Genomic DNA, 23,088 nt, shown 5'->3' on the forward strand with positions numbered 1-23,088 from the left:
CCTAAATATTAGTCCAGACAAACTCAGCTCACGCTATACCTTGAAATGTGTGGCAATCTTCCTTTGACTATATTTTTATGCAATATGTTAGAAATAAAGCAACTTTTTGTCATTTTTCATACCCTCTGAACTGTTTAAGTAGAGCAGCAGCCAGGCTGTACAGACGTTGGTGGGAAGAACTGGGAGTGTTGTTCCTGGCATACCGTTCCCATTAACCACCAGCGCAGGAAGCGTGTGGGACAATCGGGGCTGAACCATAAACATGGAGAATTTATTTAAAGTTTAACGTGGATGGTAGGGAAGCAAGAGACTTTCTGGGTAGGTGAGAAAAACATCAAATGTACAAAACTGCTCAAGACCTGTGCATCAGTCTGATTTTTGTCTATCCTGGTCATCAATGTCTCTACAAAACAGTCAGTAGGTTAGTATTTTCCCCTTTTCTGCACTTCTGTAAGTGAGGTCAAATTTGTAACATGAGCGTCCATAGTTGTCAAATGGGAAAGACTTGTCTTTGCTCTTGGGCAGTACCTGTATGAGCCCTGGAACAATCCGGCTCCCTCTGTCAATGCGGTGTTAACTTCTGCAGCACCAGCGTGAGTAATTATATATTTCACTTAAGTCACTGAATTATGAATTAGATGTATCAAGTGTGAGCTAATTTACATAGTCCCTTTAGAAATTAGATTTTACCTCTCAGGCAAAGGTTTCAGTGTGATTATATGAGTTACCTTCTTCATTTTGGCTTGTAGTCAGCCCACATATAACTTGGAATGGCTCACAGCACTTAATGTATTCCCCTCAGCCATTGATTGGGGCTGATATGTGAACAAGTACTGTTGTTGTGAAGGGGGGAAAACTAGAAGGAAAATTGTAAAAGATGAAGTGATGTCTTAGAGATTGGTTACTATAATTGTGCTTTTACCACAAATGGTTAATATCCTCTTACAGACTGGATACATTTACAATATCCATTTTTATCCTCTATGCCCCAAATTCTTAAATGTTGCATGTAGAGTTTTTTTCTATTTTAACTCGTTACAGGATTGGTGCCTGAAGCCAGCTCATAACGTTGTTTAAACTCAGTTATTTGAGAGATTGTGAGCATTTGTATTCAATAGTATAATTATCTGTAATTAGTTGTTCAATATAAAATTAACTATAAATGTTAAGGAATTATCTCTGAAGTCATTGGAACAATTTTGGAGGTGAAACGCTCATTCGTTTCTCTGCATATTCAGCAGTCCTGCCAAAGTCAAAGAAAATAGGCTGTTTAATATAACAGTTTGGTGTTCATGGGCTGCAAAATGCATAAACTATGAAAAGAAATCACTGCAGGATTATCTGGCCTTGTCTGGTATTATCATCTTTGTGTCTCAGTTTCTATTTTAATTTTAATCTATCCAGCTTCAGGTGTCACAATGTTATGTTCGGGTTAGTCTTAGCTAATCATACTCTGTCTGGTTGTAATGACTTTTGAAGCTGTTGATCAATCTAAAGCCAATTTGATAATCTTTCATTGCTAGAGGTATCAAAATTAAGTTAGTTCAAGACTTGTTGAAATCAAATGGGTATGTAGGGGAGAGCAAGCAGGGCAAAACTGCCTGAACTCAAATGCTACCTGTTGCTTTTGGCAGCTACTGGCTGGCAAGTAAGCATGTAGTTCAAACTCGCCATAGGATTTGCTGCTTTTTCCCCTTATGACAGCAAAACAAAAGTAGGTAAGTGACAGGCAAGTGTGGGGAACTTACCATGAAAGTCTAGGGTGTGTGGATACAACGAAGTCATAGAGAAGACCTGGGACTGTTGTCCCAGAATGGGAGGTATAGGACCCATGTCTGTAAGAAACCAGGCTTCATTAGTTGCTTAAGTATCTTAAACAAATTATTATGTAGGTACGTATAGGTGCTATTACCTTCACTGGAGCTGGACACCTAAATATGATAAAAACTTTTTTCTCTTGTTGAATGTAAGATAATTTATATGTAGGTTGGGTTTTTTAGACTTTTTGTGAGAATATTTAACATCTTAGTACATGCTTTATTTAAAACTGTCACATAGTATTGTGCTGTGTTGTCATAGAAGTATAGGAAAAAATTATTTCAGGAATTAACTGGACTACTGTGTCACATATTAATACAATAAAAGACAAGTACAAATTATGGACCAGTCCCTTGTTATTTTATTCTTTTAAGAATGCAGGCTTTTAAGAATGCAGACTTTTTCACATTTAACTACATTTTTTACTTCTGAAGACAACTGGTATTTTTCAAAGTGGTGTTCAGAGTAGTAAAGGGTTTTTTTGGCATTTTTTGTTTATATTGGTTTTATATTGCTATATATGTGTACAAAAGAGCGATGCACATGTTATCTAAAAATCAGAAGGCAAGTCTTTCTAAGATTCCTTAGCATCTAGAATATTCAGAATATTTGAGAAATTACAGTTTTTGCAAAAAATGCCTTTTTATAGTTGGAAAGGCAAAGTTATTTAGTATAATTCCTATCTGGACAAATATTCCCCTATCTGGACAGTATTTACATTTGTTACACTTCAGCATACACTGTAGTGCTGTTCTTGGTGCAAAGCACTGCACCTGAATTAGTCTGTTAGCGCACTTGTTTATTTATTTAATTAATGGTTTTCTGAAAACATAGTCTTCTCTGCTTTCTTGTTTGTCTTGTAACTGACAAGAAATAGGATTCATAGGAATAAAGCCCAAAGAAACCACTGGATCACCTAGTCCGAATTTTTTATGTATTACAGGACCGTTCTGAGTCCAGTATGTTCTGTCTGACTGTCAGTATGAAAAGATGGAAAATTCCTCACTTGTGAGAAGGCTGCTTCAACAGCTAATCATCCTACTGTTAAAATTTGTCCCTAATTCTAAACTTGAATTTGGCTGGCTTCTATTTCCAGCCATCAATTCTTCTTACACCTTTTGTCTTAAACTGTAGTGTTTTAGCATCCGATATATATACTGACATAAACAAGCACTGAATATTTATTTGGTTTTGATAAATTTAAGAGATTGAGCATGTTTGTCATGCACAGATATTTTGTCTTAAATGATTTTTATGGTTGTGCTTTCTTCATTTTTCCAATGTTTTAATGTGACAATTAATAAGAGCAATTAATTAATTAATGTGGCAATTAATAATACAATATTTCACTGTGGGGTCTCACTGATACTTGTTCTGGTGTACTGTTTTAATTCTGACTGTTTAAGTCAGTACAGTGAGAAGAATTTTTTTCAAATGAAGTTTTCCGTCAGAGCTTTCGTAGGCAGCTGACTAGAGAGTGGTGTCAAGTGAAAATTCTGCATTCTGTCTCTTGGGAACAATTGTTTTGGTTGTGAGAGATAAAATAATTTGTTCAACTTTGACAACATTGCACTTCCTTTTTAATCTAGATATTAAAAATCCTCAGAGGAGATAGGATTATTTAAAACTGACTAATGGAATTTTTTTTCAGTTTTTTAAGAGAAAGGTGTCAGAGATCTGAATGTTAAGTTCTTCCAGAATTTGTTTTAATTGGGTCAGATTTGTCAACAGTAAAAAGAAAACCAAAGTTTTGTCTCCCAGGAGATGTGGATATGATAGACTAAATGTCATAATGATGTGAACAAATGAGATGTAACATGAACTGAAAATATATGTTTTCCATTAAATTTCCACAAAAATGATTGAAAACGTCTTGGGAATTATTTAAGCAATTTACAATATTGTTTAAAAAGGTACATCTGGGCACACTGAGTACAGTCTTTTGTCGTTCATTAGCAATGTATTTAATGAGGGTTTTTTTAAGTGATAGATAGTTAAGGTAACAGACAAGTGACAGATTGTTTGTCTTTAACGATTTCCCTATTTCAGGCCCATTACAAAGCAATTAGAAATCTGACAGCATTTTTACTCTGCATTACTGATCATCTAAAGTGATGAGAAATGAGAGGTGATGAATATTAATTGTATATTTTCATATAATTATCATAAATTATTACCTTGTCTAGTGTGCTGCAGGTGGAGTAAAATCAATGGATGAAAATTCAGTCAAATATGATAATTTGAAAGATTTCATGACTTAGTTTTTGTCTTTAAAGTGCAGTGTCAATCAGTCTAAACCAGGCATAATTAACCGAGGGAAAGACAAAGATACTCATACCTTTCCTCGCTTTGCTAACACCGATCAGCATGGCATTTACTCTTGTGCCCTGTGACAAATTATTTATCTCTCTTTTGTAGCCCGCCACATTTACACTGGCGGTATATCCATTCCTGTCCGACTTTTTTTCTTAACTTTACTTAACGTTTGAGCATTAAAACAATATTAAAAGCTGTGCACTTGGATGAACTGAGAACCAGCTATTCTCATCTTTTTTCACCCACTTAGTATATATGCATTGTAACATATCACTTATTTGCATTGTGCTTCTATTCTCAGGGAACCTCAGCGTCTACCAAAAATGATGAGTGTTCATATGACTTGTTTGTTTAAAGTATGGACGTTTATTCAAATTTTGTTCTGAAGATGCAGTCATCAATAATAAACATCCATAATAAACAGTGGTTATAGAATCTTACTTGGTTCCACGCTTTAATTAATAAGTCTTCATGACACTCTTACATCATTGGTCTTGAAGTTCAAAGGATATCATCAGTTCCTTTTCAGACAGGGAGAAAGGAGGCACAAAGTTTGAAGTGTCAAAGTAACAATTTTGGTGTTCTGTTTTGGAATATGAAACTCCTATAATTTATAGTACTTATCTTTATAATGCATCTCCTATGTTCAGAGCAGATTTCATTTACAGTTAGTAGAAAAATTATAAAAACAGATCACAGATGCTCCAAATCCAGTATCTAGAAAATGTGGCTAGTGTTTGTGTTTTTCCTGGGAAATTTTGGTTGATATGACTTATTCAATATCACTTCAGAATTTTAAGACAAAGACAAGAATGATAGCTAATTTATCTGGGGCAGCAGACCTTATCCATGAGACAATTCTCTCTTTTCCTGCATTTCTCTGCACATTTCTGGCTCACTGAAGTGAGTGAATTGGAGGAATCCTAAAAACAAATTATTATGTCACTAAGTCTATTGGACTCCATGTACTTAAAGTCAAATTAAAACTGCGTGTGCAAATTTATATTTTTTCTTGATTTTCAATGCTTGGCTTTGCAAACTTGATAATTTAAACAAACTGCATTTGAAAAATCACATTATTAACATGATATTTTAGCATCCAAAATTGCTGCATTAGTAAGAAAGAATAGGGAGTGGAGTGTTTTCTCATGGTGGCAAACCTCACAACAAGCTTAATTTGGTTTCGTCTATGAGCACGAAAACTTAAGAGCCCAAACAGGGTTAAACACATACTTAGCCTTCTATCTCTGATAGTGGCCAATGGTGGAATGAAAAGGTAATAAGAAACAGCACAAGTGTAGAGAAATCCTTCAGGTGTTAAGTCCTCTGAGATGTGAATTTTTCATATATGTATTAAATTATTCCTTGGGTCAACAATATGTAGCTACTAGCATACTATTGTTTGAAATTAAGGGTCTCATTCATCAATAAACTAACATTACTTGGTTACACTTTGTCAGTATGGTATATTCTAATCCCCATTTTCATCATAATGGGATTTCCTTTGAGATATTGTCATGCTATAAAAGGCCTCATTCCCATACTGATTGCCTGCAAATGAAAAAGGTAGCACAACTAGGCTAGTACCACCATGTCGTTACTAATGAGGCCTCATGGTCAGTTTAATGAATTGTATTTATGCTGTCTGAAGTCAAGGTCCAACTCTGTTCAAGTTTAAACTATACATACATAAAAATCAACTTTTGTTTTTTTTCTGTTTTTTTCCCAGTTGGATGCCAGTACCTTATGTAGTAAATGTTTTCATATATTGTAATTTCAATCTCAGTTTTGTCATGTAGGCTCAATAGAATTAATTAATGAAGAATTGCATCATGCTCTGTGACATTCTAAGACAGGAATACTTCTCCGCAATACACGTTGTTCTCGATATCCCTCTGCCACTCTGAGAGGAAAGAGTGCCATTTTATGGCTTTCATTTTTCCATGTATATCATAGAACACAAAACAGTTTTAATAGCCATCCACTCTCTCAGTATTAAAATTGCAGTTATGCCTGGATTGCATGTGGATTTTTCAAACAAAAGAACCTCTTTTCTTCCTGTCCCTCTTGTACATATGTTCACATTCTGCATAGTCACATGCTGCTAACCGTGTGTATAAAGCTATGTATTATGTCGTATTTCTTCTTTTTTAAGTTCCTGTAATCAAAAGACTGAATGAGACTCCTGTTGTTGATATACCTTGATCTTTATTCTGATATACTTAAACCAAATATTCAGATGTTTGAAAACCCTTATCAGAAACAGGCATGTTTAATGTCACATTGGTTACTTGTTAATGCAACTGCAGTATACACAAAAGCAACGGAGCAACAACTGTGGTGTCTATAAAGCTTGCAAACATGACAGATCGACAGTATTTCACAGTTTATGTTAAAACCAGCTTCTTGAGAAAGGTAATTATAAAATGAAATATTTAGTTCGGGTATTTAGATTATTCATTTTATTTTAATTAGCTTTTCCCAACATAATTGGATATGTTTCCACATGTTTGTTGAAGAGGAGCACTGGGCTAATTGGCTTTTTGCTTATTTTCTTTAGAGATACAGTTTATAATTTATCATACTTTCGATTAACATTTTTCCATGACGTGGATTCTTTTAACAACTGCAGTACTTTCCAAGTATAGCAACAAGTAGTAAAATGCCTTTTAGTATTACAGAAAAGAATACAGTTGCTGTACCTCAAATACCATTTCATTATATATTCCTATATTACATACATATTTCAGTCTTAGCTTAAGCAAAACTCCTGTTGTCTCTTCAGTTTGAACTGAAAGCTGTAGCGTGAAGATACGGCTATGCTGACCTAATGACTGGTTGCCCCTGAAATTGTAAAATTCTTGTGCCGTTCCTTTTTCACCAGCTTCAGTCATGTACTCTTGCTGCCCTTGCATCAGCACTGCCATTCGTGTGACCACACAGTGAAATAATTCATGGAGATAAATGAGTAAAAATCTAATTCTGCCAAAAAATTTATAATTTTCTGCTGATTTAACTCCACTGAACAGACTTGTCATGCGTCAGTGCCAGCACTGGGAAGGTGGCTGGAGAACTTGTCCAGGACAAGGGGAAGAGAGGAGCAAGTCTGCCCATTTTGATGTCACCTAGTCATTGGATCATATTACTTTACCATTAAATTGCATGCCGAGCTAGACTAAGTAAAATTTATAAAAGTAAGCACATGCTAAATAAAGCTGTTTCGAAATAATGCATATCACCAATGAATGTTTGAAGGTTAAGATATATAAAAGAGGAATAGTACTCAGTCACAGAAGATCAATCCAGTCGAATGGAAATAAATGTCACAATAAAATTTGCATTTCTTTCTGATTTTTGTAACTGGTACTGCAATTCATCTAGTTTAACATTAAAATTATATTCCAGCATTATAGTTGGCTTTTATGGCTCATAGAATTACTTGGTTCTACTTTATTACCTTTTTGTTACCTTAATGTTGATTTGGTGGGGAGGTGGGGGGGGGGGGGTGTTGTCCATTGGTATTTCAGGCAAGTTCAGGGCCCGTTGTGCTAGACTCTGTATAGACATGTCATAAAAAAAAAAATCCTATCAACAAAAAAAATAAGTAAATCTATTTAACAAAAGATCTAGAAGAAAGAGTAATTCAAGAAATTTGGGAGGGCAATGAAACAGCTACCTAGTTTGCATAACTAGTCAAATGGATCAGTTTGTACGATTAAAAGGTTTTGTAGCAGTTTTCAATGAATGGAATGTTTAAAGTTAGTCATGGTGATTTATACAACATGGTGCTATGTCTGCATTTTGTAGACTGAAAATAATAATAATATATACTTCAAATGCAAATGTTCATTTAAGAAATACACAACAGGGCTTCAGTCCTGCAAAGAAGCATATATGCTTCTATTTGCACTGAAGTAATGGACACATTGATGTGCTTTATATTAAACAACTGTGTAAGTATTTGCAGGAATTGGCTCTTAAACTGTAAAGGCCAACTTCAGATTTGCTTTAGCGTCTACTGCTTCTGTTAGTTTTGCTGGTAACTGTGATTGCTAAGTTGTTACAGGTATCAACCCATAAACTCTTGTCTCTGAAAAATAGTACAGCTGTGTAAATTGTACGTTGTTTCTTTTCATTAGAATAAAACATATTCAAATGTTGATCTTCATACAATATTAAAGCAAACACTTTAAGAGCTTACTTTGTAAGATTTTTGTCAGCATAGCTTCTGCAGTAACACCATGAAAATTTCCTTCTCACAGGTAGCTTGCTCATCAGAGGGCAGATCTCATGCATAAAAAAGTGGAGTTTAAGGGTTTCTCAACTGGCCAGTCTGTATCAATCAATTACAGGTAAAATATTAGACTGTATATATGTCCAAAAGCCAGTGATCTATTTTAGGTTTATGTAAATTCTGACCTGGCTTCAGGCCATTTTATCTGAAGGTCTATCACATATCTGTTTTCCCCTCAAATAAAAAAAAAAGAACCCTTCCTGTTAAAAGGAGTAAAATAATTACAAAGCTCCTGAGTTCTTGGTGATGTCTTTGTAGAAGCAACTTCTGAAACACAGTAGTTGTTCATGTTGAAAGAGGTAGAGAAGTGGCAGCAAGGAGAAGAGAAGAGATGGGTTTTTTTTGAAAATCTGTATGTCTTGATTTCAGGTGTTTCTGATTTGATTGTCTATACAGATAATCAGATTAATCTAAGTACACAGAGACTGTCTTTTCTCTATTTATAGCCTCCAAATTTCCCTTTCAATTCCAAATCTAGCTACTCCAGAAAGGAGAAATATGCAAAGCAGATATGCATCCAAATGAAACTGAACCCTACCATGTTCTCAAAAGCTGTAGAAAAAATTGTGATAGAAGATTGGTTCCATTTTCTAATTGCTATTTAATCATCAGTCTTAACAATTAATAAAAAGCTTATGCTTTCATTTTAGTTACAATCTTTTGTACTTCTGAACAGGAAATGGCGAACAACAGAAGTCTAATAAGTGCTCAGAAAAAATGCCATATGGCATGTGTATCATCACAGAAATCTGATGAGCTCTAAACTTTGCAAATGTCTTCATGCCACATGGATGCACAACGTACATTAGCAAAAAATGTGCGAGTAAAGCCATGGCAACTTTACACTCATGTCATTTGTCAGAGATGCTTAATTTGCCGCTGTGTGATAAGTTGTAAAAATATAATTGAGTCAATATTTTGTTAGCATCAGTCTCAGACTAGAGATGAACTAAAACGTTTAAAATATTTGTATACTTTCTCTGTATAGTATACTTTCAATTTCACTCAGGTAAGGGGACAGATATCTCAAAACCCTACAGATGTGTTGATTTTCAACTTTTGTCTTTCTTTAAAATGTTAGTTATTTCAGTGTTTGTGAATCCTTCATTCTGGATCCATCTGCAGCTGACTTAGCGGTCCTGAAATCCGTAAAATAATTCCATCTTCTCAAGTTTCTTGGGCTCTTTAGATACCAGATCTTCCTTCCTCTTTGGTCAGACGGCAAACTGGAACGCCGAGTCACGGTGTTAAGAATTGATTTCAGTCAGGAGAGTCGAAGATGTATTTTTAGCAAAGGAAGTATAAGAAAGATTAGGAATGACAAGATGCTCCATGTCTCTATCGAAGGGAAGAGACGCCATTGTGTCCTGAAAGCCCTCGCCAGAGCGCAGCGAGGGTCGGCTGCTCCCTGCGGGTCGGGGAGCTGGGGGCCAGGCCTGCCAGCCGGGCCCTGGGGCAGGGGCTCTGCCGGGAGAGGCCCGGCCGGAGCCCGGGTCATCGGGCAGGCCCGGGGCGACGAGGCAGGGCCGAGGGCGAGCCAGGAACACGAGTCAGTAAGCCGGGGTGGGGACCAGGTCTGGCGGCAGGGTCAGTCAGACGCGGCCAGCGGTCGCCAGGCCAAGGCGGGAAGTCGGCCGGTGGGCCGGGGCCTGGGCGCAGCTCAGCGGGGCCCACGGCCGGGCGCGGGTGGGGCTGCCCCTGAGGCAAGGCCGAGCGCTAGGGCTTCGGCTCAAACGCAGCTCCCGCAGCAGGGGACCGGCCTCGGCCTCGGCCTCGGCCGCCCTGCGGAGCTGTCTGGCAGCTCCCCGTGGTCACCAGAGGGAAGGAGGGGCGGCCCTCAGCTGCACTGTCTCTAAGCTGGCCCGGAGCCCAGCGGGCAAATCCTCGGGGGGGGGATGCGATGATCAGGGCCCTTGCAGCCGTTTAAGATCCCAAGGTGCTGCTGCCCTTTTTTCTCTGCTTCGCAGAGAGGCATGGAAGCAGATGGTAGCCCTTTAACTGTGCAAGTGTAAGTGACACCTAAGTTTCAAACTTTTACAGCTTTTTATTTACCTTGTAATGGACCTAGCTAGTAAAACTATGCTATGATGACTCAATTATCAGTTTCTTTTTGAGCGTTTATTTTGGTCAAGGGAATTTATGTTCTCATTTTTTGCCCTGATTTCTTTTCCATAGTGTAGCAGCTTCATTCCTCAGGCATTGAATAGGTTTTTTCTGTTCCAGGCAACGAAAGAAAATCCATTTCTCTGGCAGTTGGGGTGAGACAGAAGAGATGTATTGGGTGCTGTCTAGTTTCTTGGCTACGGAAGAAGAGAGGGTAAATGTTGTCAGATTATTGTGGTATCCAAAAAAGATTGTTTAAACATTTCCTTCTGCATTAGGCACCAGTTGCCTAACTGACCAGTATAGTTTCTTTTCTTCTCTTTAGAAGAAAAACCTGGAGGAACCCCAGGATTTTCTGGAGGAAAATTTTCTGGAGAAAAACCTTTCATGGCCAGAGGTCTGTGGGATGCCAGGATTTCAGTGGGGAAGTGACAGAAAGGAGAAGCGGTTTCTTTCTATTCATTGACTCAGAGATCCAGGATAAAATTTTCATTCAAGCCTTTGGCAAAATTCCCAACAATTTTAGTGGGACATGAGTTTCACACACAGCCTGTACTTACTAGGTTATTATTACTCAGGGTGTACTCATTTAGAATGGATTGTAGTTTTGTGATAGCCTGTAATTGGAAAGAGTGTTAGGAGAAAATGAGAAGATTTGGCTTTCCTAATAAAAGGAAAACAATCATCACTTTTTGTTTCCAACTGCTGTATGAGTTGAGAACAGTTTAGTTTATTTGGCAGGTGTGAGGTTTGCAGCATTATTTGTTGAAGAAGGTCCTTCCCAAAGTGATACAGATTATGTGTGTAAAGCTGCTCTTTGTTGTGTTTGTTACTATGAAGGCAGTTTCCCAAAAATATTAAATTTACTAAACTATTAGGCTTTGTTTTTTATCATGTAAATTATGTATACTGTGGTTTTCCTGTATAATAAAATTAAATTTAGAATTGTCACAAGTCTTATGATGATGGGAATGCAGGCCTGTACCAGAAAATGTTTCAGAATCATAATATCATGCTCTCATCTATCAATATAAAGATATATTAATATGGTTATCTGGAGCATACATGCATGTAGTGCAACAATAACATAAGTGCAAACAAATATGAAACGCATATGATGGCTGGGGAAAAATACTTTAACAATGCAAACAAATAGTGAATAAATTTAAGATTTGCTTAACACCTCCGTTATGGTTAAGATCTGATACTGCCATGATTTTAATTTTTAATACCTTTGGTAGATAAATAAAATGCCATCGCTGTGCAGTTAATGCTTTTCTTGAGAAATTCCACACAAAGTGCAAGTACAAAAATAAAAATAAGGTAAATTTAAATATGTAAATTTAAATAGGAGAATATTAAAATAAATCACTATATCTTTTGAACGACTACTGAAAAAATAAAGCAAAGAATACATGCTTGTCAAATATGCAGTATAAATAAATAATTTAGGTGAAAATGGATGACTAGATATAACAAAGAGACGACCAAATAATGAAGGGCTAAAGGGTGGTTGTTACATCTGATGTACTTCATTGTATATTGTAAGTAATTGCTATCCATAAAAAATTCCATGGCTTCTGTATAAGAAAAAGAGACAATTTGACAGGCAACACTAGTAGTAAGCGACAGCAAGTACAAATCCTTGGCAACTGTCATTATCCTGCTGTTGAATTCACATCCAAAACTGTGTGATAACTTTGACCTGTATAGCTGTTACTGAACCAATGTCTGTTAAAGTAACTATATTTTTCACTTATGGAAAAAAATATTAACCATGTGCAGATTTATGTCTTAGAAAACCGTACGGACTATTTACTTTTCTTTAGTATGCTGTTGTTTTCTATTTAAAGAAGAAATGTGGAGAAATGTGCTTTAGACAATAATGAATAATTAGAAAATTGCACTAGAGCAATAGAATAAAAATTTTGATCTGATGTAGCTAAACAATTTCAGCATGTAGAACTAACTGAAAGTAAAAGTTCCTTTTGTAATGATTACAAAAACACTTCAGTGCTTTGGCCATGAATAAACAGCAGTTTAATTGCATTTAAATGGGAAAAAAGTTGTTAAGAGTGCTTTAGGTTTTTAGGGTTTTTTTCATTTCTTTTCCCGTTTAAATTTCTGGTTTCAAAATCTTTTCTCTGTGTATCTCTATGTGGGCATCTTTACTTGTGCCATAAAAATAGGATCACAACATCTTGGTGTTCGCAGCTAGCAAAATTTACCATTGACTATGAAGAAATTTTGCTTTAATATGGAGTACTGAACTGTTTTTCCTGACTAGTGAATGCCATTTCAAATTGACTCTTTTTATGAGGTTTCCACATATTAAGACTTTCATTTTACAGCGTTTAATCTCCAGAAAGATGAGCACCGGGGTTACATATAAATCTGAGTTTTCTCAAAGTATAAAACAGCTCAGCAGTGCAAGAGTAAGATTACTCTTTGTAATTGCATGCTTGCATTTTCTGTTTGAAACCACCTCAGTTAAGGAATTGGAGTGTATGCACAAGTACCCTGAGGTTGACATACACTGTACGCATAAATAGTTGTCATGATGGTGGGAAATTTTAAGAAAAAGCTTGACAAGGACTGGGGAACAATAATAATATTAGTCCTTCAGGTATTTTCCTTGTGTAGTATAATTTAGTGACAAGAGGTTTTGTAGGTGGTACGTATTGTTGAAATGTAGTAGCCCTTTGCTACACCAGACCACTTACATAATGGTTTACTTGTCATGTAAACAAGGTAGTTCCTAGTTAATACTAACAGTACTGTTAATATTCCATCAAAATAGTTCATGAGTAGTAAGTAAGGATGTTATCTGGTAAAGAAGGAAGTTATCTACAGAATAAACAATGACAATTAATAGATTTGTATTGTATAAAGAAATTTGTTTCTGGTTTTGTAGTTATTTTCTGCTCTTGAAGTGGGTAACAAAATGGTCTTTTAAGAAAAAGAGTATTTACAAAAAATAATGTCCTCTTGCTGTCACTAGTCAGAATTCAAAACACAGCGTAGTGTGTTCAGTCTTGTAATACTAAGAAGAGTTTTCTTTGATTGAACTCCACTATTTGGTATTCCTGTGATAGTATATTAGTTTAAGGATTTCCTAGGTAAACACATTGCAGTCTGTGTGGACAAATTTTGAAGTTCACATTTGTTGTGACATCATTTTTGTAATTTATAATGGAAATAATTCTGACACTTAAGAATTATTTGAATATGAAAGAAGAATGAGGGCTTGATCTCATCCGATTCCTTTCTTGCTTCTTCTTGATCTTTGGTACTACTTGGCACAGTAGCACTAGTGCTGATTTGGATCTTCCAAAGACTAGATAAATTTAGATTGTGTGATATTCATATGGATGAATATTCCAGCTAGACTTTTGGCCTATAGTATAAAGTAATTTTGTGCCATTAATAGTAGCCTCAGATTGAAAGTTGGAGGCTTTTGCTTTCATTATTTTTAATGTTTTTATGCAAATAAGCCCCCCCCTTTTTTTTTAGCTTTATGAGATAATTTAATGTTCATTTTGTATGAAGGAAGGCTAGCACAGACTCGGTGCTAGTGCAGTTCAGTATAGCTGAAATACCTACTGTACTTAACCATAATCCTGTCCTACAGCACTTTATACAATTCCCATTCTGATCCTAGCTTGTGCAAAGATTAATTGAGCTGAATTCTGAAATAATTTTATAGTTTGCAGAAATAAGAATCAGGATGAAACTTAATACAGTTTCATAAGGTGTTTTCCAATGTTAATTAAGTTGTAGGCTTTTCTGAACTCTGTACAGTCAATCAGTACTAATTTAAAGTAATGGAAAGACCAGAGCAAAAAGATAAAATTTTAACTATATTTATTATATTTCTGTTTCAGGAAATGTTTCCCTCCCTATGCAAAAATAGCTGTTAAAAAATATTGAAGGGAAGAAAAGCTCTAGACAACTTCTATTTGTCCTAACATTCACTTGCAATCAGCAATGGTATCAAGAAGGTCAAGACTTCAGGATTGTTCTACACATCAAACAAAATCAGTTCAGAGCTGTGGTGGAGTATCAGACATATAGACAGCTACAAATCAAGCAGTACAGGCAATTTCTGTCTTATATCACCATGCAAGAGAAACGGAGCTGAAAGTGTTCCCACAGGTCAACTAAGGTAATCAAAGCTCTTCTCTGTTGCTTTTAATCATGACTGCTGCAGTTCAGTCACCTTGTAGTGATGATTCAGTAGATATTCTAAAACAGACCTTGCTAATTTTTATTAAGATTTCTTGACCTAACAATTTCTCAGAGTATATCCTTTTTAAAAATGTATTGATTTCATCAAACCTTTCTAAAAGACAAATAAAATGACAATAAACCAGGCATCCCAGTTTGCTTTACAAATTTTTAATAGACTTAACAATAGATAGGTAATATCCATCAAGTTGACCCTCTGTAAAGAAGAATGTGATTCTCCATAATTAATCTAAACCAAATTGATTCTGTCTGTCTGGAAAATCCAAGAGAACAATTGGATTTTGCAATGTACCATAAAGGTGATTAAAGTGAAGACCTGGTGAACAAAAGTGTATTTTAGTGTGGTTAATTTAGATCTCCTCATCAAAAGCTTTTTGTTGTTAGTGTCTTCTATTTTGAGTAGGGAAATTGTTGTAAATGAGACAAACCCAGATGATTATAGTTATCATGGTATCCCCTCATTTGTGTGCAGACATGACCTCAAATAAGATACAAATGGCTCTGAATTTTTCCTTTTGGTAAATGTTTTCTGAAAGTGCTCTATCCAAAACCATTAATGTATTTGTAATTGCTAATTTTATATGATAGACATATCTTTTAATATACTTGTCCCCTGGTGTATGGAAGTCTTAAACTCTAAAACCAAAAAGAAAATATATAGTTACTTTTCAAGGAGGCCACATTTTGGCTTTCTTATTTATATGGTGTAGTACTCAACGCTGAAGTAGCTATGCTTATTTAATAGCATGACTTGCTTTAGAAATACTAAAGAGAAGACAAAAAAAGCTAGGATTCTTATGTGGTCATTTTGTCATTCAAGAGATGTGGAAACTGTAAAATATGTGAGATTACTTATGTGCCATTATGGTTTAAGTGACGTATCAGTTCAGTGCTAATTGAAATGAATGGAAAAATTTCCAAGGTTTTTCATGGGAGAGAAATTAAAATCTTAGGCCTCAAACCAGTTTTGAGTTCTGTATGGGAACCTCTTGTTGCAGACTAGGACAGAGACCGTATGTCACAAATGTTTGTGCTGAAGTATGACATTTTGTTATAAATCTGCTTTCCCCTCCTTTTTATTTTCTTTTTGAAAATGGTCTTACTGGGGTATTATTCAGAAGTTGTTTGTGGTATGAGCATTTTAAAATAGTATTATGATTTTTTTAAATTGAATATTAGTTTATTTAATTTTATTCTGGCAGCTGCATTGAATATATTTTGCTATCTGGGAAACAGAAACAATTAACAATAAGCCCCACTCTGCAGTCACTGTACAGGCATAATTGCTGTCAATTTGATTGAAATTTTGCCTGAGAAAAGACTGTCATCAGTTCTTACTTTTTAAAGTAGAAGCAATAACCTACATACTATGCACTGGAAGCGCTCTTTAATTACAAGTTTTCTCAGAATCAACAAAATTTTTTTCTATATTTGTGCTGATAGATTTTGAAAAATACTGTTAAAATTAGGTGATTTTTCTTGTGAAAGTCTTAAGATATTTCATAAAAGGACTTCATAGTGGAATTAAACAATTACTTTCCAAGTATTCTAGAAGTTCTGAATAAACTCAATTTGGGATAGATTAAGTCTATTTTGCTTACAACAGTCCAATTTTTCTGTATTTTCTATATTTATAACTTAGGTGCTGCAAACTAAATTCTTACACTGTGAAGAATTTTAGTGACCATACGTTCAGATTGTCTTCCCACACAATTATTAGAAAAGTTCTAAAAAAAAGTTAAAAAAAAAAAGACAAATATCTTGGATTGTTTCTTTAATATCCTAAACTGGATTTTTTTCAACAGAATTAACTGTGTTCTCTGTTTCCAAACTCTGGCATGTCCAGAGGGCATTTGAAGTATCCAAAGTTATTAAACAGCAGCCAAATGTCATCAAACTCATAGCTTACAAAAACGGCACAAGAAAGATCGTTGCTAAAGTTTCTGTGTCCTTAATTAAGCCAGTAGCCTCCGATAGCATTTTTCTTGCATGCATAAAGTTTATTTGTAGCCTTTGCTTCAAACCCTAACATAAATCCTTTTTTTCATTTAAAATAAGCTTGTATAAAAGTTTTTGTCCTTTGTACACTATTCCTAATATGTGTGACTTGTTAAAAATTCTTATAAACCTTAAGTGAAATAAGTTACATCATAATGTACGTTATTACTTGACATTAAAAGGCAAGAGCACAATACTTTTAAATCAATCTTTTTAAGGTTATGTGTTTTTCTCATCCTGTGATTTCTAGTAATAATCACTAAAATACTAAATGGCTTGTAATGCAGTTACCATGATTGGTAAATTAGTTGAGAGTGGTTTTTTATTTCCAATTTTATTTTTTCTGACTAAATATTGATCATAATAGAAATATGTTTGTAATCAGTATTCCTTACCTCTTGCATTCATTTAGCTGCTGGAGGAGTGCTCTGAAAAGCTCAATCTGAACATGGCTGCACAATGAGTGTTCTTGGCAGACGGCACTGAAGCACTAGAACCTAAAGACATACCCCATGATGCCGACGTTTATATTTCAACTGGAGAGACCTTTTTATATCCATTCAAAAAAATAAAAGGTAAAAAAACAAAAACAAAACTGAGAACCCCCAGCAAATGGCTTAAGGGGTGCAATTAAAAATGATTTTCATCCTGTCTTTTTGCATGGTTTAACAAAACTAATGTTTACTCATTTACAGCTCAGTAAGAGGATAATGTGCTTAATGAAAGAAAAATCTACTGACAGCCACGTTTATTGCCCTTCATTAGCATTGGTACTTAATTTAATATAGATCTGAATAGACATTAGGGAGCCTGCAGGAGGTTAAATGGTGAAAATGTAAAGAGATTATTGAATTTACTGTTTAGTTTCAGTGACATCAAACAGACATAATTAATTAGGCTTATTCCACTAGCAAAAATAATCCAGAATGTAAGATTATGTTCATTAATGTCATTGTTTTACAATTTTTGAAAGTTTAATATAGCAATATGGAATATCTACTTTACTATGCTTTATTAATTTTAGATTGTTTGGTAATACCATTATTAAATTTTTTCTTCTTTCCTTCTCATTCCTTTACCAAACTGGTAATTATGTTTTATTTTTTACAAGGGGAGAAAACTATTTCTGAATCCTTTACAGTTTAAATGGGAATGTAAATGTTTCTCTCTGGCATATTTTAACACCATAAAGTACTTTGTGAGATTTCTCCAGCAAATTTGTGGTAACATTTTATAACATTAGCTTAAGTAGGGTTCAGTATCAAATCCAAGATACCAATTGGGTATTTTATTAAACTATTAATTCAACCGGCATTTGTGATAAAGAACTTTTAATTAATATAAGCTAATGTATTATAAAGGACAAAATTATTAGGGTAGTGTATGTGTAGGTAGGAATCTACAATTCCAGTGCGCAGTTCCAATGAGAAATGCAAATAATATAAATGGTTTAATATTATGTGAAAAATTCAAATTTGTATAGTCTTGTAGTAGTGAAATGTGTGATATGATTTTTAAAAAGTTAGGGATAGCAAAGAAAAACAAAAGACAAATCATTCAACTAGTGTGCGTCTTTTATATAAATGTATATATTTTATATATATAATTCTTTGTACTTTTGGGTGGTTTTTTTTCTTATGTACTTTCTTTATAAATAAGCCTTTGTTTTTATTTTTCTACGTAGCTTTTAAATAGCATTTGTTATCCTGGGAAGTATTAGGAGACATACTTCAGTGTTAAATAGTTCATTCTGAATTTCAAAATATTCAAATGATCTTTTGCTAATTCTTTTACAGATTGATGTTAGTACAAATAAATTTCAAGAAGATATCTATATAGTACTCATTACTGGCTGTTTGCCTAAGAAAATGACTACGATATAGCTCTCTCTATACACATAAAAATCTAATATTAATTAGTAGAGCCTTTATGATATAAGTCCAGGTAATTAAAGGTTTGTTTACATATTCATGGAGGTATTAATGAATGAAACTTATGTTAGTAAGCCTGTCTTACATAATCAATTTTATATATGATAAGCTGTTGTTGATAACATAAAAATTATTCTGAGTATGATACAGGTGATCCAGTCACTAGAATGGCTGTAATGAATGGCCTATATATTCAGTAAAAGGCACAGATCTTTGTATTTATTCTTGCAAAAGTGTATGATAAAACTGCTGTTTGTACTGTATGAATTATTTACATGACCTTATTGCAGTATTTTTATATGGTACTGCTGTAATTTGTTACAAAGCCTTCACTGGTACTCTTATTATAGTTTCTCCATGCATATGACTTGAGTGTTATGATAGATTTTCAATTCATTAAGCAAGTCTTTTTTTCTTTCTCTCATTTTCCTCTTGCAAGCCAAGTTCAAAACAAAAACTTCTGTGCTTTGTCTGCATATCTTTGGCTGTGTTTCATTGTGACATGCACTGCTGTTCTTTTAGCACCAAAATGTTGGCACACATTACTGAAAATTTCACACCATCTCTTGCTGGATCAGCAAGCTTAACCTACCAAAATCTGGTGTTGTTGAATGGTTTTTGACTGATAATCAATCTTTTTGCTGCTCGACAGTTGTTGCTGGGACACAGACTAGAGCAGGTGGCAGATGTGCCTTGTCTTTTGAGAAAAGAAAGAGTAGGTGAGCTTGGGCACAGAGTAACATATTGTGTGTCCATTAAAAGGGTAAGTATAACAGCAAAAAGTCACTGCTATAAGTAGAAAAGCCACCAATACAGAAAACAGGCCTTTTTACACCTCTGTTTACAAGTTTAATAGAACTGGAAAATGACAGCTAATAGTATAGAATTCCATGTGCTCAAAAATCAGAATTGATGTTAAAAACATTCATAAATTCTCTGTATAACATTCCATAGTACTTTTTTTGCTTTTTTTTTTTATCTATACATAGTAGGAATGACAGTGTACACATTTTTAAAAAGCTACAATATATTGAAGATATTATAAAAATATAAAGATAGACAGTACGTATTTTATATTTCCTTTCTCTAGCCCAAGACTGGGAAGAGAGCATAGAGTAGTATGACTCATCAGTATAAACATACTGATTGCTGCATTTGAGTTCTTAACGCATAGATAACAAGGTCAAATGTCAGTAGCAAATACTTTTTGCATGGGAATGGAAGATCAATGATATACGCTAAAGCCCCAACCCTGCAAATATGTACAAGTGAGCCCTTAGAAATCAGAGAGACTTTTTATGTGTGTAGTTACACATAAATATTTGCAAGATCAGCACCTTTGTGGAAATCTGTATTTCAAGTACTGTATAAATCACAAAGTCTGTCAGAATTATATCATCTTGCATATACTTTCATTGCTTTAAATGGTATAAATACCTGTATAAAATATAATTCCCAGTGATGTTGATGTCTTGGTTTATTTGGATTTATTCACCTTCTCATCTTTCTGACATTAAAATTTAAATTAATATTTGGATTAAGTGAATAAGGATTCAAACATAAGTTGACAAATTACATGATCTGGGATAAAAATTGAAAGCTATTGCTTCTTTTAATTTAATTCAGTATTTATAATAAATACATCTGATGTATCAGTTATAAGGTGCCTTTTCAACAGAAGTTTAGCAAACAAAAAAGTATCAAGTCTCAAGCATTTAAAACATATTTTTGGGGGACTATTGTAGAAGTAGTGTGTTGCAGAAATGTGCCAAAGAGTTAATGCTCTGTAGTATGTTGTTCTTCCATGTAATTTGGTGATGGTCAATGGTTATATTTAATTAATTGTTCATTGGAAATATATGGGAGACCATGTACTTCAGTGTTTTTTTGCAGACTCATATATTTAGCAGTTACTGAATTTCAAAACATATTGGATGTTCTTACTTATTCTTTTTAATACCTCGTGTTTCTTCTGTCAGCTTTTATTGTACCCCCACCTGTCTTTGCAATTGAGTTTCAGGTGTCTCCACTGTGCTGCTTCATTTTTTCTTCATTAGTTACCAGTTTCTTAAACTGATACTAATTTCTTTCTATTGAATTTAATTCCAGTGACATTAGCAACCTTGCCCAATAAAATGATCAATTGACTATCACTCCTTCATAAAAGTTTGTACATTATATCAGTCATGCTCTTGTGGAAAACATGGCTTCTTCTGAACTTCATCTTCCATTCAGTAATTTTTCAGTTTCTGGGTTTGCCATTTACCTTGATCTTGCTTCAGAGTTACTAAGTTGGAGACAAAGGAGTTTTGGCTGATCAATAAATTGTGGACTTAGACTGCAATCCAAACCCAGTTATGCTCAGGTCTAATTGACTGTACTACTGAGAGTAACATCAGTGATTTCTGCAGGAGCCTTCAGAGTAGTGAAGCTAAGCATTTATACAGATATATGACTATACTTACTAGAGCTCCACTGACTATAATGGGAACTAAAATGTCTAGTTCACATATAGATAATTTACAAGTAGACACCTAATTTAGCTGTGCTAATCTTAAACTGAATCACTTCCTAAAGACAGCATTTTGGCCAAAATGCTGGTGTTGATTAGACATGTTCACTTATTTTTGTAAGTCATACTGACAAGTACTCCTTGCATGGAGCATAGTCCACTTCGCTGATCACATAGGCGCTTCATCTGATTAATACATCTTATTACCTGGGTACAGAGCGTTGTTTATGACCTACCTCCAGGTCTCACTCTGCGCATCACTATAGTAAAGAACACTAGATATGGAAACATGTAGCACATAAATGTTCACTTTTTACTACCTAGCCAAAATGTCTGTACTCTTTAATTTAGAGTTATATTTGTAGGATGTATGTGTTTCCAGTACTCTGTGCTAAAAGTAAAACTAAAAATAGTGAATAAGATTTTGTGTCTTTTATTAATGCACTGTGACGAGGAGGCCACTAGAAAAAGTAATCCATGTTTAGTGTGCTTAATGCTGCATTTCAGGTCTGTATTTAAATTAAGAGATAAAGATTTTTTTGTTTAATAACAGATATCACGTGATCTACAAAATGAATAAATTACCAAGACAGGTTCCAATTGACAAGAATGTGTGTGAATACATTTAAAATAGGACATCTTTTTTACAAGGAGTAAGTGTCAGTGAAATGATGGATTCTTACCATTCTACCTATCGACTGATTTGGAAATGTTTCAATTCCAAGCATCATTCTAAATAATATTGGGCTTTTTCTCATCAACACATAAGAATTAAAGTTGTCACCTTTTATTTTTCAGAAAAAATGCATTTCCTCTATGAACCTGAAATTAATACATTTTATTACAAAATTTCCTGTAATTACTGTATTATATGTTATTATTTTAGTGCATTTGTACTGGAATTTTTATCTGAAAAAGGAATATGCTATAACGAATATTCATAAAATATGCAGAAATACGTATCTCATCATATCTTATGAGTTTATCCATTTTATAACATATGTTGAAGATCTTAAGATACACAACAGAAATTTGTTGTGAGCTATAGAAGTTTCCTCTTGAATTATCATGTATCAAAATAGGATTGAATACTTAGGAAATAGCTTGATCATATCTTGAAGATTAGAATGAGAAAAACCTGGTCTTTGAGAGGGTTGCCAGTAAAACCTAGATTATATTTTGTTTTAAGGGTTTCTGACAGAAAATTAATTTTATTATTTTACTATGGAAAATTTAGATTTAAGCTATTCAAATTATTATAGATTATTACAACCCTTTCCTGTTGTGGGTACCTTTCTGAGATCTGAAATATGCCCATTTCTGAGCCATTTTGGAACCCTTCACAATTGTGATGGTTTAACCCCAGCTGGCAACGAAGCACCACACAGCCGCTCACTCACTTCCCCCACGGTGGGATGGGGGAGAGAATCGGAAGAGTAAAAATGAGAAAACTTATGGGTTGAGATAAAGACAGTTTAATAGGTAAAGAAAAAGCCGCATGCGCAAGCAAAGCAAGACAAGGAATTCATTTGCTACTTCCCATCGGCAGGCCGGTGTTCAGCCACCTCCAGGAAATCAGAACTCCATCACGCCTAACGGTGACTTAGGAAGACAAACGCCACCACTCCGAACGTCCCCTCCCTCCCTCCCTCCTTCTTCCCCCAGCTTTATGTACTGAGCATGACGTCCTATGGTCTGGAATATCCCTTGGTCAGTTGGGGTCAGCTGTCCCGGCTGTGTCCCCTCCCAACTCCTTGTTGGTGGGGGTGGTGTGAGAAGTAGAAAAGGCCTTGACCCTGTGTAAGCACTGCTCAGCAGTAACAAAAACATCCCTGAATTATCAGCACTGTTTCAGCACAAATCCAAAA

At 34.8% G+C, this 23,088-nt stretch overlaps 1 long non-coding RNA gene across 1 annotated transcript in view; it reads left to right on the top strand.

The window, feature by feature from the left end:
• The window catches only part of LOC115352142, a 212,902-nt gene that overhangs the window by 768 nt on the left and 189,046 nt on the right, over positions 1–23,088 (top strand). The window contains exons 2-3 of the long non-coding RNA XR_003927000.1: positions 14,416–14,696; positions 17,190–17,352. This is a non-coding gene — a long non-coding RNA (uncharacterized LOC115352142). The remainder of the gene's footprint in view (positions 1–14,415; positions 14,697–17,189; positions 17,353–23,088) is intronic.

This window comes from Aquila chrysaetos, chromosome 16 (genome assembly GCF_900496995.4).
Source record: "Aquila chrysaetos chrysaetos chromosome 16, bAquChr1.4, whole genome shotgun sequence".
NCBI lineage: Eukaryota > Metazoa > Chordata > Aves > Accipitriformes > Accipitridae > Aquila > Aquila chrysaetos.